General features: G+C 47.9%; 1 pseudogene; it reads right to left on the reverse strand.

The window, feature by feature from the left end:
* Window positions 1–16,868: 16,868 nt before the first annotated feature.
* Window positions 16,869–17,510, reverse strand: part of LOC140203093 (lysosomal dipeptide transporter MFSD1-like) — a 46,606-nt pseudogene continuing 45,964 nt past the window's right edge.

Genomic DNA, 17,510 nt, shown 5'->3' on the forward strand with positions numbered 1-17,510 from the left:
GTATCCCTTAACACCCCGAGCTATCAAGAATCTATCAACCTCAGTCTTAAATATACACAAAGACTTGACCTCCACAGCTGGTTCTGGCAAAGAATTCCAAATTTACCACTCTCTGGCTAAATGGATTCCTCCTCATCTCCATTCTAAAAGGTTTCCTCTCTATTCTAAGACTGTGTCCTCTGGTCTTAGAATCTCCCACCATAGGAATAATCTTCTCCACATCCATTCTATCAAGGCCTTTCACCATTCAATAGGTTTCAATGAAGTCACCCCTCATTCTTCTGAATTCTAATGAGTACAGGTCCAGAGCCATCACATGCTTTTCATATGACAAGCCATTCAATCCTGGAATCATTTTCGTGAATCTCCTTTGAACCCTCTCCAGTTTCAGAACAACATTTCTATGATAAGGGGTCTAAAACGGCTCACAATACTCCAAGTGAGACCTCGGCAGTGCTTTATAAACTCTCAACATTACATCCTTGCTTTTATATCCTAGTCCTCTTGAAATTAATGTCAACATTGCATTTGCCTTTCTCACCATACACTCAACCTGTAAATTAACCTTTAGGGAATCCTGCACAATGACTCCCAAGTCCCTTTGTTCCTCAGTGTTTTGTATTTTCTCTCCAAAGAACTTTCTTCTACCAAAGTTTGTGACCATACACTTCCCAACAGTGTATTCCATTAGCCACTTCTTTACCCATTGTCCTAATCTGTCAAGGTCCTTCTGTAGCCTCTCTACTTCCTTAAAACTATCTGTTCCTCTACCTATCTACATATCACCTGCAAACTTTGCAACAAAGCCATTAACTCCATCATCCAAATCACTGACAAATATCGTAAGAGGAATTGAACCCAATACAGATCCCCTGTGGAACACCACTAGTCACTGGCAGCAAAGCAGAAAAGGCTCCCTATATTCCCACTCTTTGCTTCCTGCCAATCCGCCACTGCTTTATCCATGCTAGAATCTTTCCTGTAATATCATGGGTCTTAACTTTTAGTTGCTTTGTGTTGGGTTTTAAAACTGCTTAATCTAACTTCCCACTAATTTTTGCTCTGTTATATAGTCATAGTCATACTTTATTAATCCCAAGGGAAATTAGCTTTCGTTACAGTTGCACCATAAATAATTAAATAGTAATAAAGCCATAAATAATTAAATAGTAATATGTAAGTTATGCCAGGAAATAAGTCCAGGACCAGCCTGTTGGCTCAGGGTGTCTGACCCTCCAAGGGAGGAGTTGTAAAGTTTGATGGCCACAGGCAGGAATGACTTCCTATGACGCTCTGTGTTGCATCTCGGTGGAATGATTCTCTGGCTGAAGGTACTCCTGTGTCCACCCAGTACATGTAGTGGATGGGAGACATTGTCCAAGATGGCATGCAACTTGGACAGCATCCTCTTTTCAGACACCATCGTCAGAGAGTCCAGTTCCATCCCCACAACATCACTGGCCTTACGAATGAGTTTGTTGATTCTGTTGGTGTCTGCTACCCTCAGCCTGCTGCCCCAGCACACAACAGCAAACATGATCACACTGGCCACCACAGACTCGTAGAACATCCTCAGCACCGTCCGACAGATGTTAAAGGGCCTCAGTCTCCTCAGGAAATAGAGACGGCTCTGACCCTTCTTGCAGACAGCATCAGTGTTCTTTGACCAGTCCAGTTTATTGTCAATTCGTATCCCCAGTTAATTGTAATCCTCCAGCATGTCCACACTGACCCCCTGGATGGAAACAGGGGTCACCGGTGCCTTAGCCCTCCTCAGGTCTACCACCAGCTCCTTAGTCTTTTTCACATTAAGCTGCAGATAATTCTGCTCACACCATGTGACAAAGTTTCCTACCATAGCCCTGTACTCAGCCTCATCTTCCTTGCTGATGCATCCAACTATGGCAGAGTCATCAGAAAATTTCTGAAGATGACAAGACTCTGTGCAGTAGTTGAAGTCCGAGGTGTAAATAGTGAAGAGAAAGGGAGACAAGACAGTCCCCTGTGGAGCCCCAGTGCTGCTGATCACTCTGTCGGACACACGGTGTTGCAAGCAGTCGTACGGTGGTCTGCCAGTCAGGTAATCAAGAATCCATGACACCAGGAAAGCATCCACCTGCATCGCTGTCAGCTTCTCCCCCAGCAGAGCAGGGCGGATGGTGTTGAACGCACTGGAGAAGTCAAAAAACATGACCCTCACAGTGCTCGCTGACTTGTCCAGGTGGGTGTAGACATGGTTCAGCAGGTAGATGATGGCATCCTCAACTCCTAGTCGGGGCTGGTAGGCGAACTGGAGGGGATCTAAGTGTGGCCTAACCATAGGCTAAAGCAGCTCCAGAACAAGTCTCTCCAGGGTCTTCATGATGTGGGACGTCAATGCCACCGGTCTATAGTCATTGAGGCCGCTGGGGCGCGGCGTCTTCGGCACAGGGACGAGGCAGGACGTCTTCCACAGCACAGGAACCCTCTGGAAACTCAGGCTCAGGTTGAAGACACGTCAAAGTACTCCACATAGCTGAGGGGCACAGGCTTTGAGCACCCTGGTACTGACACCATCCAGGCTTGCAGCCTTGCTTGGGTTGAGACGTTTCAGCCGTCTTCTCACCTGTTCAGCTATGAAGCCCACTGTGGTGGTTTCGTGTGGGGAAGGGGTATAGTCATGAGAGCTGGGTGGGGGACTGTGAGGAGGGATAGGAGGGGAGAGTGGAATATGTGTTGGTTGGGGGCGGACAACAGATGCCTCGTGGGGGATGGGCAGGGGCCACAATGTCAAATCTGTTAAAGAACAGGTTAAGTTCATTGGCCTTGTCCACACTGCCTTCAGCTCCTCTGCTGCTAGTTTGCCAGAACCCAGTGATGGTCCTCATCCCACTCCAGAGCTATCTCATGTTGTTCTGCTGGAGTTTCCACTCAAGCTTCCTCCTATACCTGTCTTTAGCCTCCCTGATCCTGGCTTTCAGGTCCCTCTGTATTGCCCTCAGCTCCTCCCTATTTCCATCTCTAAACACCCTCTTTTTAGCGTTCAGGATGTCCTTAATGTCCTTTGTCATCCATGGCTTGTTATTTGAATAACAAAGGACAGTTCTTGTCAGAACATTGCAGTCCACACAGAAGTTGATGTAATCAGTGATACACTCTGTGAAACCCATCAATATCCTCTCCATGTGGCTCACAGAGTGCCTGCCAGTCTGTCACCTCAAAACAACCCTGGAGCGCCTCATAAGCCTCCTCCAACCATTTCCTCACTGTCCTCGAGGTTGCAGGTTTCCTCTTCAGCAGAAGCACGTAGCAGGGTTTTAGATGCCCTCTCTTTGGCTTTCATGTTGGCTTTGACTGCTCTTGTTAGTATGGTTGTGTCATCTTCCCTCAAGAATACCCCTTCCTCTTTGGGATGTATATATCCTGTGCCTTAAGAATTGTTCCAGAAATTCCTGCCATTGCTGCTGTTCTGTCATCCCTGCCAGTGTTCTTTTCCAATCAATTCTGGCCAATTCCTCTCTCACACCTCTGTAATTCCCTTTACTCCACCGTAATACTCATTCATCTGACCTCAGCTTCTCCTTCTCAAATTTTAATGTAAATTTGATACATTTCCCCTTCTTGGAATCCAGCACCAATCTGATTTTCTCCATCTACCTGCATATTGAGACCACCATGACGATTGTATCATTGCCCTATTGTCATGCACATTCTATCTCCCATTGTAATTTGTAGACCACATCCTTACGACTTTTGGTGGGGGGGATCTGTATACAATTCCTATCAGGGTCCTTCTACCCTTGCAGTTCCTTAGCTCTATCTACAATGATTCAATACCTTCCAACCCAATGTCACTTCTTTCTAATGATTTAATTTAGTTTTTTACCAACAGAGCAACATCACTCCCGCTGCCTTCTTGCCTGTCCTTATGATACCATGTATATCCTTGGACATTAAGCACCCAGCTATAATCTTCTTTCAGCCATGATTCAGTGATGCCTACAACATCATCCTTGCCAATCTGCAACCGTGCTACAAGTTCATCTACCTAATTTTGCATACTGTGTGCATTCAAATACAACACCTTCAGTCCTCTGTTAAACCTTTTCAATTTTGCCCGCCCTTTATGTTGCAACTCATCCTGTTGCCTGCAATTTTCTCCTATCAAATGCCTCTCCTCACTACACATTGCCTCTATTTGTAAATCAGCTACCTCATCTTCATCCACCTGTCCTACGATATTTCTTGCATTGAAATATACATAGCTCAGGACATTAGTTGTACCATGCTCAACCTTTTGATTCCTAAATTTGCCTGAAGTCTTACAAACATCTGCCTCCGCAACCTCTCCACTAACTATTCTGGCACTCTGGTTCCCATCCCCTGCAATTTTTGTTTGATCACCACTGTTCAGCATTAACAAACATTCCCACTAGGATATTAGTCCCCCAGAAGTTCAGGTGCAAACTGTCCTTTTTGTCCAGGTCCCACCTTCGATGGAAGAGAGCCCAATGATCCAAATATCTTATGCCGTTCCTCCTACACCAACTCCTTAGCCACGTGTTAACTGTGTAATCTTCCTATTTCTGGCCTCACTAGCACGAGGCATGGGTAACAATCCTGAGATCACAGCCCTGGAAGTCCTGCCCTTTAACTTAGCACCAATCTCTCTGAATTCCCCATGCAGAACCTTGTCACTCATCCTACCCATGTCATTGGTACCTGCATGGACCAAGACCTCTGGCTGTTCACTCTCCCACTTAGGAATGCTGAGGACTTGATCCGAGATTTCCCAGACCCTGGCAGCCAGGAGGCAACATACCATCCGGAAATCTCGTTCTCGCTCACAGAACCTCGTGTCCATTCCTCTACCTAATGAATCCTCAATCACCAAATGTGCCTTTACTCCCCCCCACCCCCGCCTGACCCTTCTGAATCACAGAGCCTGACTCAGAGCCAGAGACATGACCACTGTGACTGTCCTCTGTTATGCCAGCCCCCTCTCCCCAGTAGTATCCAAAGTCATATACCTGTTTAGATATAGAAAAGTTATTTCCCATGGTAGGGGATTCTAGGACAAGAGGCCACGATTTCAGGATTGAAGGACATCCTTTCAGAACTGAGATGTGGAGAAATTAAGTTGTAAATCTAGTCAAGAAGAAAAGAAGCTTACGAAAGGTTCAAAAAGCTAGGTAATGATAGAGATCTAGAAGGTTATAAGGGAGCAGGAAGGAGCTTAAGAAAGAAATTAGGAGAGCCAGAAGGGTCCATAAGAAGGATTAAGGAAAACCCCAAGGAATTCTAAAAGTACGTGAAGAGCAAGAGGATAAGACATGAGAGAATAGGACCAATCAAGTGTGACAGTGAAAAATTGTGTATGGAACCGGAGGAGATAGCAGAGGGACTTAATGAGTACTTTGCTTCAGTATTCACTAGGGAAATGACCTTGGCGATTGTAGGGATGACTTACTGTACAGTGGAGTGAAAGGCTTGAGCATATTGACATTAAGAAAGAGGATGTGCTGGAGCTTTTGGAAAGCATCAAGTTGGATAAATATCTGGGGCTGGATGAAGTGTACCCTAGGCTACTGTGGGAGGTGAGGGAGGAGATTGCTGAACCTCTGGCGATGATCTTTGCATCATCTATGGGGATGCAAGAGGTTCCGGAGGATTGGAGGGTTGTGGATGTTGTTCCATTATTCAAGAAAGGGAGTAGAGATAGCCCAGTTAATTATAGACCAGTGAGTCTTATTTCAGTGGTTGGTAAGTTGATGGAGAAGATCCTGAGAGGCAGTATTTATGAACATTTGGAGAGGCATAATATGATTTGGAATAGTCAGCATGGCTTTGCCAAAGGCAGGTTGTGTCTTACGAGCCTGATTGAATTTTTTGAGGATGTGACTAAACACATTGATGGAGAAAGAGCAGTAGGTGTAGTGTACATGGATTTCAGCAAGGCATTTGATAAGGTACCCCATGCAAGGCTTATTGAGAAAGTAAGGAGGCATGGGATCCAAGGGGACATTGCTTTGTGGATCCAGAACTGGCTTGCCCACAGAAGGCAAAGAGTGGTTGCAGACGGGTGATATTCTGCACAGAGGTCAGTCACCAGTGATGTGTCTCAGGGGTTTGTTCTGGGACCCCTGTTCTTCATGATTTTTATAAATGACCTGAATGAAGAAGTGGAGGGATGGGTTAGTAAATTTGCTGATGACACAAAGTTTGGGGGTGCTGTGGATAGTGTGGAGGCCTGTCAGAGGTTATAGCGGGACATTGATAGGATGCAGAACTGGGCTGAGAAGTGGTAGATGGAGTTCAACCCAGATAAGTGTGAGGTTGTTCATTTTGGTAGGTCCAATATGATGGCAGAATATAGTATTAATGGTAAGACTCCTGGCAATGTGGAGGATCAGAGGGATCTTGGGTCCGAGTCCACAGGACACTCAAAGCTGCTGCGCAGTTTGACTCTGTGGTTAAGAAAGTATACGATGCGTTGGCCTTTATGAATCGTGGGAATAAGTTTAGGAGCCAAGAGGTAATGTTGCAGCTATATAGATCTCTTGTCAGACCTCACTTGGAGTACTGTGCTCAGTTCTGGTCACCTCACTACAAGAAGGATGTGGAAGTCATAGAAAGGGTGCAGAGGAGACTTACAAGGATGTTGCCTGGATTGGGGGGCATGTCTTATGAGAATAGGTTGAGTGAACTTGGCCTTTTCTCCTAGGAGCGATGGAGGATGAGAGGTGACCTGATAGAGGTGTATGAGATGACGAGAGGCATTGATCGTATGGATAGGCATAGGCTTTTTTCCAGGGCTGAAATGGCTAGCACGAGAGGGCACAGTTTTAAGGTGCTTGGAAGTAGGTACAGAGGTGAAGTCAGGGATAAGCTTTTTACACAGAGAGTGGTGAGTGCGTGGAATGGGCTGCTGGCGATGGTGGTGGAGTCGGATGCGATAGGGTCATTTAAGACACTCTTAGGCAGGTACATGGAGCTCAGAAAAATAGAGGGCTATGGGTAACCCTAGGTAATTTCAAGGTTAGGATATGTTTGTCACAGTTTTGTGGGCCAAAGGGCCTGTATTGTGCTGTAGATTTTCTATGTTTCTAAATGACTCTAGGCAGAGGGTGGTAAATCTGCGGAATTTGTTGCCATAAGCGGCTGTGGAGGCCATGTCATTGGGTGTATGTAAGGCAGAGATAGATAGGTTCTTGATTATCTAGGGCATCAAAGGGTACGGGGTGAAAGCAGGGGAGTGGGGATGACTGGAAGAATTGGATCAGCCCACGATTGAATGGTGGAGCAGACTTGATTGGCCGAATGGTCTTATGGTCTTATGTTGCTGAGGGAGATGGCCACAAGGGTACTCTGCACTGGCTCCTTTTAACCCCATTCCTTTTCCTGACTGTCACCCAGTTTCCTGTGTCCTGCACCTTGGGCGTATCCACCTCTCCATCACCCCTTCAGTCGAATGGTCTGGAGTTCATCTGGTTCCAGTTCCATTTCCTTAACGTGGATTGTTAGAACCTGCAGCTGGATGCACTTCTCGCAGTTCTGGTCGTCAGGGACGCTGGAGGTCTCCCTGCCTTCCCATATCTCGCAGAGGAACATTCCACAATCCTGCCTGGCATCTCTATTGTCCTCGCTGAGAAGGAAAGGAGAAATAATTTAACCTTGAGGTTTTCTTTTTTTAAACCTTCTCTGACACTAGCCTCTCTTCGCTGAAGCCTCAAAGAGCTAAAGTTTCAAGGTCACCTATTCGACTCAGTCCACTCAGATGCCGGCCGCTGCACTTGCCCCTGCCTATCTTTAATTTGCTCTTGCTAATCAATCCCAATTGCCGACTGGTCGCTGGTTAACGCTCTATTTCGCTGAAGCGACCCACTGCTCCCTTTTCTACCAGAGCAGTGGTCCTGAGTGAAATTCCCCCCCTGAAAAATTCTGATGTTCAGGTTTGTTGCTGGTCAAAGCTTGTTGTTGTTATGTTGTAGTTATAAAGTCAAAGAGAATTAATAACAATAATGTATGTTATTTTGCTAAGCAATCGTGTCAGGAATAACTGAATATATAAGCAATGCACAATTGACCACATACTTATTGTAACAAGCAATAAGATATGAATATTTTACTTATGTTGGAAGAAAATACGTGGACCAGACTCCCCCGGGGATTCCACAGTAGCCCAGCCATTTTTCATAAGGTCATAGCGCAGACTTTAGAAAAGCTCAATATAACGCCCTATCGGTCGACCATCTTACAATATGTAGATAATCTACTCATTGCTTCGGAAGATGAAGCAGGTCATTCGAGGTGATAGCCAGTGTTTTAGAGATACTGTGAGATGAGGGGTTTAAAATCAGCCAACACAGTGCTGAGATAGGTAAGCAAATCGTACAGTATCAGGGCTACACCATTTCCCAGTGGAGGAGCTGTTTCAATGAGCGAATGAAGCAAACCCAAGCGCAGGACACAGGCATGGAGATTGAGTTAGGATGCTTATGCGGACATGAACATTGAACAGCAAACAGGAGGGATTGTGACATGGAGCCTTGACACAGAGAGACGGAGTTTCATAGGTAAACTTTGAAACTGGAGCAAAGCTTAGAACACACAGTCCTAATTGGCCGGGAAACATTAATTACCATGCAGGCAAAACCAACGATCTGGCGACTAGTGGTTGTCACGCTGGGGTTCTTATACTACAGGTCTTGATGGAAACCAGGTGTGCTGTCATCAAAGAGAATTAGAAGAAAATGGGAAATTAGCAGACGGAACCATGGCACAAACAAAGGAAATTAGAAGAAAGATAGGGAATTAACGATCGGGACCATGACAGAACCACCCCCCACCCTCACAAATGGGAGTCTCCAGGCGAACCACCAGGCTTGTCCGGATTGTCTCGATGGAAATCATGGAGGAGGGAAGGGTCCAGGATGAAGGAGCAGGGAATCCAGGAGCGTTCCTCTGGGCTGTATCCCTCCCAATCAACCAGTTTCTGGAGGCCCCTGCCTCGGCGGCACACATCCAGTATTTACCGGACGGTGTACGCTGGGTGGTTGTCAATGACCCGGGCGGCTGGAGGAGGTTCAACAGGAGGGCACAAAGGGCTGACAGATACAAGTTTCAATTGGGAGATGTGGAACGTGGGATGAACGTGCATGGATCCGGGCAGTTTGAGTCTGACCACCGAGTGGCTGATGACATTCTCAATCTCGAATGGTCCCAGGTAGCGAGGAATGGGAATGGGGTCATTCTTGAGGGGAATGTCTTTTGACAAGAGCCAAAACTTCTGCCCAGGCTGATAATTTGGTGCAGGAATTCGAAGGTGATCGGTAGTCCTCCGGTTGCGGTCAGTTGAGCGAAGCAAGGCCGTGCATGCATCCTTCCAGATCCTGCGGCACTGGCAGAGATGGGCCTGAACAGAAGGCACAGCGATGTCATCTTCATGTGTGGGAAACAGAGGAAGTTGGTAACTGAGGGAGCATTTGAAGGGAGACATTCTGGTGGCGGTGCTGACCAGGGAGTTGTGGGCGTATTCCACTCAAACAAGATGGGTGCTCCAGGATGATGGGTTGGCGGTTATTCAGTGCAGTGCTGCTTCCAAATCCTGGTTTGCTCATTCTGTTTGACCATTAGTCTGCAGATGGAAGCCGGAAGGCAGCTTTACTGAGGCTCCAAGGGCTTGACAAAAGGATCTCCAGACTAGAGAGATGAATTGGGGACCCCGGTCAGAAATAACATCAGAGGGAATTCCATGAGGGTGGAAGACGTGATGGACAAGGAGGTCAACTGTTTCATGGGCTGTAGGGAGTTTGGGAAGGGCTATGAAGTGCACAGCTTTGGAGAAGCGGTCCACCATGGTGAGTACGGCAGTGTTCCCATGTGAAGGGGGTAGGCTGGTAACAAAATCCAAAGCAATGTGCGACCAAGGGCGGCCAGGGACAGGTAGGGGATGAAGCAATCCAGCAGGTGGTCGGTGGGAGGCTTTTCTACGGGCGCAAACAGAACAGGCAGAGACGAAGGAATGGGTGTCAGCGCCCGTGGAGGGCCACCAGAAATGTCGCTTCAGAAGGGACAGAGTTCGGCCGATTCCGGGATGGCAGGCGAAACGAGAAGTATGCCCTCACTGGAGAACCTGAGACCGAACAGAGTCAGGCACAGAGAGGTGATTGGGGGGGTCCATTGCCCGTGTCAGGTTAAGTCTGTTGTGCCTCTTTGACTATGGATTCGATCTCCCAGGTGAGGGCAGCCACTACACAGGATGGTGGAAGTATGGTCTCAGGGTTGGGAAGGCCCTCCTCAGCGACGTATTGACGGGAGAGTGCATCGAGCTTCCCGTTCTTGGACCCTGGATGATAAGTGAGTGTGAATCTAAAATGGCCAAAAAATAATGCCCATCGGGCTTGGCAGGAGTTGAGGTGTTTGGCGGTTTGGATGTATGCGAGATCTTGTGGTCTGTCCAGATGATGAATGGATGTTCAGCTCCCTCCAGCCAGTGTCTCCACTCCTCCAAAGTGAGTTTGACGGCCAGCAACTCCCAGTTCCCTACGTCGTAGTTCCATTCATTGGGGGATAGCCGGCGAGAAAAGGAGGCCCAGGGATGGAGCTTTTGGTCTGGGATGGAGCATTGGGAGAGAACCGCTCCCACCCCAGAGTCAGAGGCGTGGACTTCCACAATGAACTGGCGAGGTGGGTCTGGTTAGACCAGGATGGGAGCGGGGGTGAAACGTCTCTTCAGCTCCAAGAAGGCTGAGTCTGCTTCGGGGCTCCAGTGAAAAGGGGTCTCAGGAGAGGTGAGCTGAGTAAGGGGCGCTGCCACCCGGCTGTAATCCCTGATAAAGTGACGATAGAAGTTTGCGAACCCCAGAAATCACTGGAGTTGCTTGAGTGTCATGGGTTTTGGCCGCCACCACCGCCCGGACCTCTTCGGGATCCGCCCTCACTCGCCCGCTCTTGTTGATGTACCCCAGAAAACTGACAGAACGGACATGAAACTCGTACTTCTCAGCCTTCACGAATAGTTTGTTCTTCCAAAACCTCTGTAGAACCTGACGGACATGGTGGATGTGTTCCTGAAGACTGTGGGAGAAGATTAAGATGTTGCCCAAATAAACAAAAATGAAATGGTTAATAAAGTCTCTAAGGACATCGTTTATCAGAGCTTGGAAGATGGCAGGGACATTGGTGAGACCGAATGGCATGAGCAGGTATTCGAGGTGACCAAGAGAAGTGTTAAAAGTTGTTTTCCACTCATCTCCCTCCCTTATCCTGACCAGGTGGTAGGCACTTCGTAGGTCCAACTTAGAGAAGATTGTGGCTCCGTGAAGGGGTTGGATAAGGGGCAGTGGATAGTTATTCTTTATGGTGATGCTACTCAGGCCCCGGTAGTCAATGCAGGGGCACAGTGAGCGGTCTTTCTTCCCCACAAACAAGAAACCTGTGCCTACAGGGGAGGATGAGGGTCGGATAATGCCCACCGCGAGAGAGTCATTTTGGTAAGCCTCCATTGCTTCCCTTTCTGGCCGGGACAGGTTATATAGTCGACTGGTGGGTAGAGGGGCTCCAGGGAGAAGGTCAATTGTGCAATCGTAAGGGCGGTGTGGAGGTAGGGAAAGAGCCGGTTGTTTGCTGAACACTTCTCCCAGATCGTGATAATCTGCTGGAACCTTGGATAAGTCGGGGGTTTCAGCGGCAGACAAGGTCGCGGTGACTTTCACAAGGGAAAGGGCCAATTGTAGACAAGTGGAGTGACAGAACGGACTCCAGCTGACTATCTTCCCGGTGGACCAGTCAATGTGGGGATTATGGCGGCTTAACCAGGGGTACCCAAGAACTATAGGAGCTTGAGGAGAGGAAATTAGGTTAAATCGTACCTGTTCCCAATGGTTCCCGGAGAGAATAAGAGACAGGGGTGGTGTGCAGTGTGTGACTCGGGCCAGAAGTCTACCGTCCAGTGCCCGGGCTTCCAAAGGGGTACTCAACGGCTCCCGAGGAATTCCGGCCCGGGAAGCTATGTTTTCATCCAAAAGGTTTCCCTCAGCGCCAGAGTCCACGAGAGCTGACAGTGGCAGGGACTGTGGGTTGTAACGTAAAGTAGTTTGGATCTGCATCCGGGTTCGGGAGACAGAAGGGAATGTTGTCTGGCTCACCAGGGTCCCCCTTTCTACTGGTGAGCCTTCCCTTTTGGCCGAAGGGGACAGGTAGCATGGAAGTGGTTGGACTGGCCGCAATAGAGACACTCTCCCGCTCTCAATCTCCGGAGTCGCTCTGTGGGAGAAAGACAGTTCCATCCCAGCTGCACGGATTCCTCTCCCGGGGCAGTGGAAACGGCTGGGCTGGGAGGTATTCTAGGAGCAGGAGGAGAAGAGAGGATTGTGCTGGTGGGAGACGGTAATGAGTGCCCTGGAGTGACCAAAGGTGGTGGACGACCAGTTCTTTCCCTATGGCATTCTCGGAGACGATTGTCCAACCTGGTGGCTGGGGAGATGAAGGAATCCAGGCTGTCGGTATCATCTCTTGCTGCCAACTTGTCTTTCACCATGTCGCTGAGACCATTCTGAAATACCCCTTGGAGTGCCTCATCATTCCACCCCGAGTCGGCCACTAACATCCGGAACTCCACAGAATATTCAGCAACACTGCGTGAGCCCTGACAGAGAGTGAGTAGACACTTAGTGGCATCTTTACCATGGACGGGGTGGTCAAAGATCTTTCTCATTTCCACGATAAAGGTGGGGAAAAAAGAGCAGATATCCAGTTGATTATCCTAGACTACCGTAGCCTATGCTAAGGCACGTCCCCACTACAACCCCATGATGTAAGCTATCTTTGACTTATCCATGGAGTACGTGGATGACTGCTGTCCAAACATCAGGGAACATTGCAGAAGGAAGGTCCAGCACTTCTCAAATTCCCAGCATAGTGTTCTGGTTTAGTTACGTGCGGCTCTCTTGGCGGGGGTGTGGCTGACATGTAGAGGGTTGCCACTACAGGCTGTCTGGGCTGGTTAGACAGAGTTCCAGGAGTGGATGGGGTAAAATGGGTGGCTACACGGTTCACCTGGTCACTGACCTTCATTACGTTAGCAGACAGGGCACGGAGGTTCTCCATGACATCGCAGAGAAGTTGATTGTGCAGACACAGTAGGGAGCCCTGGCTGGCGAGGGCTTGTTGCCGGGTATTCACGTCTGCTGGGTCCATTGTGTCCAGATTGTTCTGTTGCAATGAGCGAATGAAGTGAACCCAAGCGCAGGACACAGGCATGGAGATTGAGTTAGGATGCTTACGTGGACATGAACGTTGGACAGCAAACAAGAGGGATCTTGACACAGAGCCTTATCACAGAGAGATGGAGTTTCATATGTAAACCTTGAAACTGGAGCAAAACTTAGAACGCACGGTCCTAAGCGGCCAGGAAACATTAATTACCATGCAGGCAAAACCAACGATTTGGCGACTAGTGGTTGCAACGCCGGGGTTCTTATACTACAGGTCTTGATGGAAACCAGGTGCGCCGTCATTAAAGAGAGTTGGAAGCAAATGGGAAATTAGCAGTCGGAACCGTGGCACAATCGAAGGAAATTAGGAGAAAGATAGGGAATTAACGATTGGGACTGTGACAGGAAAGACATGTCAGATGACAGACGTTCGGCAATCAGCTTCATGCCCCACCCAGTAAACGTAAGGGGAGTGATAAGGTAATGGCTCTATTCAATTACTGCTGTGATTTCATTGCAGTGTCCCAAAACAGGCCATGATTAAAGGAGGGAAGCCCCCTCTGGAGAAGTAAGATGGGGGCCAGATGAGGAAAAGGGTTTTACAGATATCAGGTAAGCCCTGATCTCTGCACCCACGCTAGGATTACTGGATGTGGCTCGTCCCTTTCACCTATACTGCAGCAATGAGGGAGGGTACTACAACTCAGTAGTGGTGCAGGACCATGGAGCATAAGTATGCCTGTTGCAGCAGGACTCCCCCGCTGTGTAGCAGCTTTAGACTGCGCCGTGTGGGCAGTTGTAATGGTGGGGTAACTCGTACTTCACACACTGCATACCATTGTAGAGCTCTGAATACGGGGAGGCTGACAGCAGAAGGGCAGCTCCAGCCTTTGCGTCCAGTACATAATTCTCCAAAACTTCCGCATCTCCAACGAGATCCCACCACCAAGCACATCTTCCCTCCCCCCCACCTCTTTTTGCTTTCCGCTGGGATCGCCCCCTAGGCGACTCCCTTGTCCATTCATTCCCCCCCTCCAACTGATCTCCCTCCTGGCGATTATCCTTGCAAGCAGAACAACTTCTACTCCTGCCCCTACATCTCCTCCCTCACCACCATCCAGGCCCAAAATAGTCCTTCTATGTGAGGCGACACTTCGCCTGTGAGTCTGTTGGGGTCGTTTACCGTGTACGGTGCTCCCGGTGTGGCCTGTTGTACATCGGTGAGACCCGACGTAGATTGGGAGACTGCTTTGCAAGCATCCACACTCCGTCTGCCAGAAGAAGCGGAATTTCCCGTGGCCACCCATCTTAATTCTATTTCCCATTCCCATTCTGATATGTCAGTCCAAGGCCTCCACCACTGTTGTGATGAGGCCACACATTGGTTGGAGGAACAGCAGCTTGTATTCCGTTGGGGTAGCCTCCAACCTGATGGCATGAACATTGACTTCTCTAACTTCCGGTAATCCCCCCCCTTCACCATTTCCCATCCCTTTTTCCCTCCCTCTCCTTGCCCACCCTGGAGTACCGTGTGCAGTTTTGGTCTTCAAATTTGAGGAAGGACATTCTTGCTATTGAGGGAGTGCAGCGTAGGTTCACAAGGTTAATTCCTGGGATGGCGGGATTGTCATATGTTGAAAGATTGGAGCGACTAGGCTTGTATACTCTGGAATTTAGAAGACTGAGAGGGGATCTTATTGAAACATGTAAGATTATTAAGGGATTGGACACGCTGGAGGCAGGAAGCATGTTCCTGCTGATGGGTGAGTCCAGAACCAGAGGCCACAGTTTAAGAATAAGGGGTAGGCCATTTAGAACGGAGTTGAGGAAAAACTTTTTCCACCCAGAGAGTGGCGGATATATGGAATGCTTTGCCCCATAAGGCTGTGGAGGCCAAGTCTCTGGATGATTTTAAGAAAGAGATGGATAGAGCTCTTAAAGATAGCGGAATCAAAGGTTATGGGGATGAGGCAGGAGCTGGATAATGATTGTGGATGATCAGCCATGATCACAGTGAATGGTGGTGCTAGCTCGAAGGGCCGAATGGCCTACTCCTGCACCTATTGTCTATTGTCCATTGACTCCCTCTGGTGCCTCTCCCCCCTTTCTCTTTCTTCCATGGTCTTCTGTCTTTTTCACCAATCAACTTCCCAGCTCTTTACTTCATCACCGCCCCCCCCCCCAGGTTTCGCGTATCACTTGGTGTTTCTCTCTCTGCTCCCCCCACCTTTTAAATCTACTCCTCTGCTTTTTCCCCCAGTCCTGCTTAATCGTCTTGACCTGAAACGTCGACTGTACTCTTTTCCAGAGATGCTGCCTGGCCTGCTGAGTTCCTGTAGCGCTTTGTGTGTGTTGCTCAGTGTGAAGGAAACACCGCTGGAAGGGGAAACAGAGGAAATTTTTATAGTTGGGTCTCGGAGGTACTGCTTGTCTGTCGAGGTACCATATCCAATGCAGACGTTGGTGACCATGGTTTTCTATAAAGATCTATCCCTCGTTCTTTGGATGACTTCCATTTCCTCTGTTACGTGACCACGGTTTTGTTTACTGTGGGTGTCACTTTAAAACGCCTGGATGAGGCAGGACTATGATGTCAGTATAGTAAGCTGCGACAGACCGCTGGGACTTTCAGAGAGAACAAGGAGCGAGAGAGAGAACAAGGAGCGAGAGAGAGAGAGAGAGAGAGAGAGAGAGAGAGAGAGACAGAGACAGAGACAGAGACAGAGACAGACACACACACACAGGACCAGAAGCTGACCACAGGAGCTTGCTGCAACAATGGGTAAAGTCTGATACTTCCCCATGCCCAAAGGATTGGGTTGATCAATGGCACACAGTGCACATTGGATGTGTGACTGTCACTTCGTATGATCCATAAGTGGATTTTGTTGGAGTATCCTGGGGTGGCCACTTTTGTTAACCCTTACATGGTTTCAGATATGTTATGTGGTAACTACTTGTGCTGGGGTATATTCCGTGACTGTCACCTTGTGACATTTCTACGTGGATTTTGGGACAACTCAAAGGATAAGGTCTTTGGTAACTGTTACTTCATTTTCGCAACATGGAACCTGTGGAATTCTTCATAATCGCCTCCTCTCTACATTTTAATGTGAATTTACAAGTTTCTCCCATCACTTATTTCGTGGATCCGTGGTGAAGGATACAGGTGAAGAATTAGCTTCAGGAGTACTGCCAGAGAGTTGCTCAGCGAGATATGGGAGATTTGGGAGATCTCCAGTTTCCATGATAATGATATCTGCACAAAGTGCACTGAGCTACAGCTCCTTGGAGTCTGTGTAAGGGAACTGGAGCTGCAGCTGGATGACCTTCAGCTCGTACAAGAAAATGAGGAGGTTATAGATAGGAGCTACAGGGAGGTAGTCACCCCCAAGTTGCAGGAGGCAGGTACCTGGGTGACTTGTCAAGGCATGGAGATGAAATGGGCAGCCAGTATTCACTAGAATTTACAAAAACAAGGGGTGGCCTAATGGAAACCTATTGAAAGCTGAAAGGCCTCAACAGAGTGGACGTGGAGAGGATGTTTCCTATGGTAGGAGAGTCTAAGACCAGAGGATACAGCCGCAGGATAGAGGGGCATCCTTTTAGAATGGAGATGAGGAGGAATTTCCTCAGCCAGTGAGTGGCGAATCTGTGGAATTCTTTGCCACCAGCAGCTGTATGTGTATTTATAAGTCTTTATGTATATTTAAGGCAGAGGTTGATAGCTTCTTGATCAGTCTGGTCATGAAGGAATACTGGAGGAAGACAAGAGATTGGGGAAAATGGATCAGCCATGACGAAATAGTAGACTAGACTCGATTGGTCAAATAGCCTATTTCCACTCTTCTATATTATGGTCTGAAATACTTATGGTCTGACATTTTCATATTCCTGGCATTCTGCTAGTGTCTTCACAGAGAAGACGAATAGAGAAAACATATTAGGTTCATCTGCCATTTCTTTGTCTCTCATTACTAACCCTCTAGCATCATTTTCCAGCAGTCCAATATCCACTTTTGTCTGTTTTTTTAATTTGTTTATACATCTTTAAATTTGTGTTTTTTTCCTCCTTTTATATTATTGGCTGGCTTACTTTCGCATGCCATCTTTTCTTTCTTAATAACCTTTTAGTTGCCTTCTGTTGTTTTTTTTAAACTTTCCCAGTCCTCTACTATCCCACTACTTTTTGCACTATTATATCCCCTCTCCTTGGCTTTTATGTTGGCTTTGACTTCCCTTGTTGTCCATGGTTGTGTCACTTGCCTTTTAAAAAAATTCTTCCTCTTTGGGATGTAAATGTTATGCGCCTCT

This window comes from Mobula birostris, chromosome 9 (genome assembly GCF_030028105.1).
Source record: "Mobula birostris isolate sMobBir1 chromosome 9, sMobBir1.hap1, whole genome shotgun sequence".
NCBI lineage: Eukaryota > Metazoa > Chordata > Chondrichthyes > Myliobatiformes > Myliobatidae > Mobula > Mobula birostris.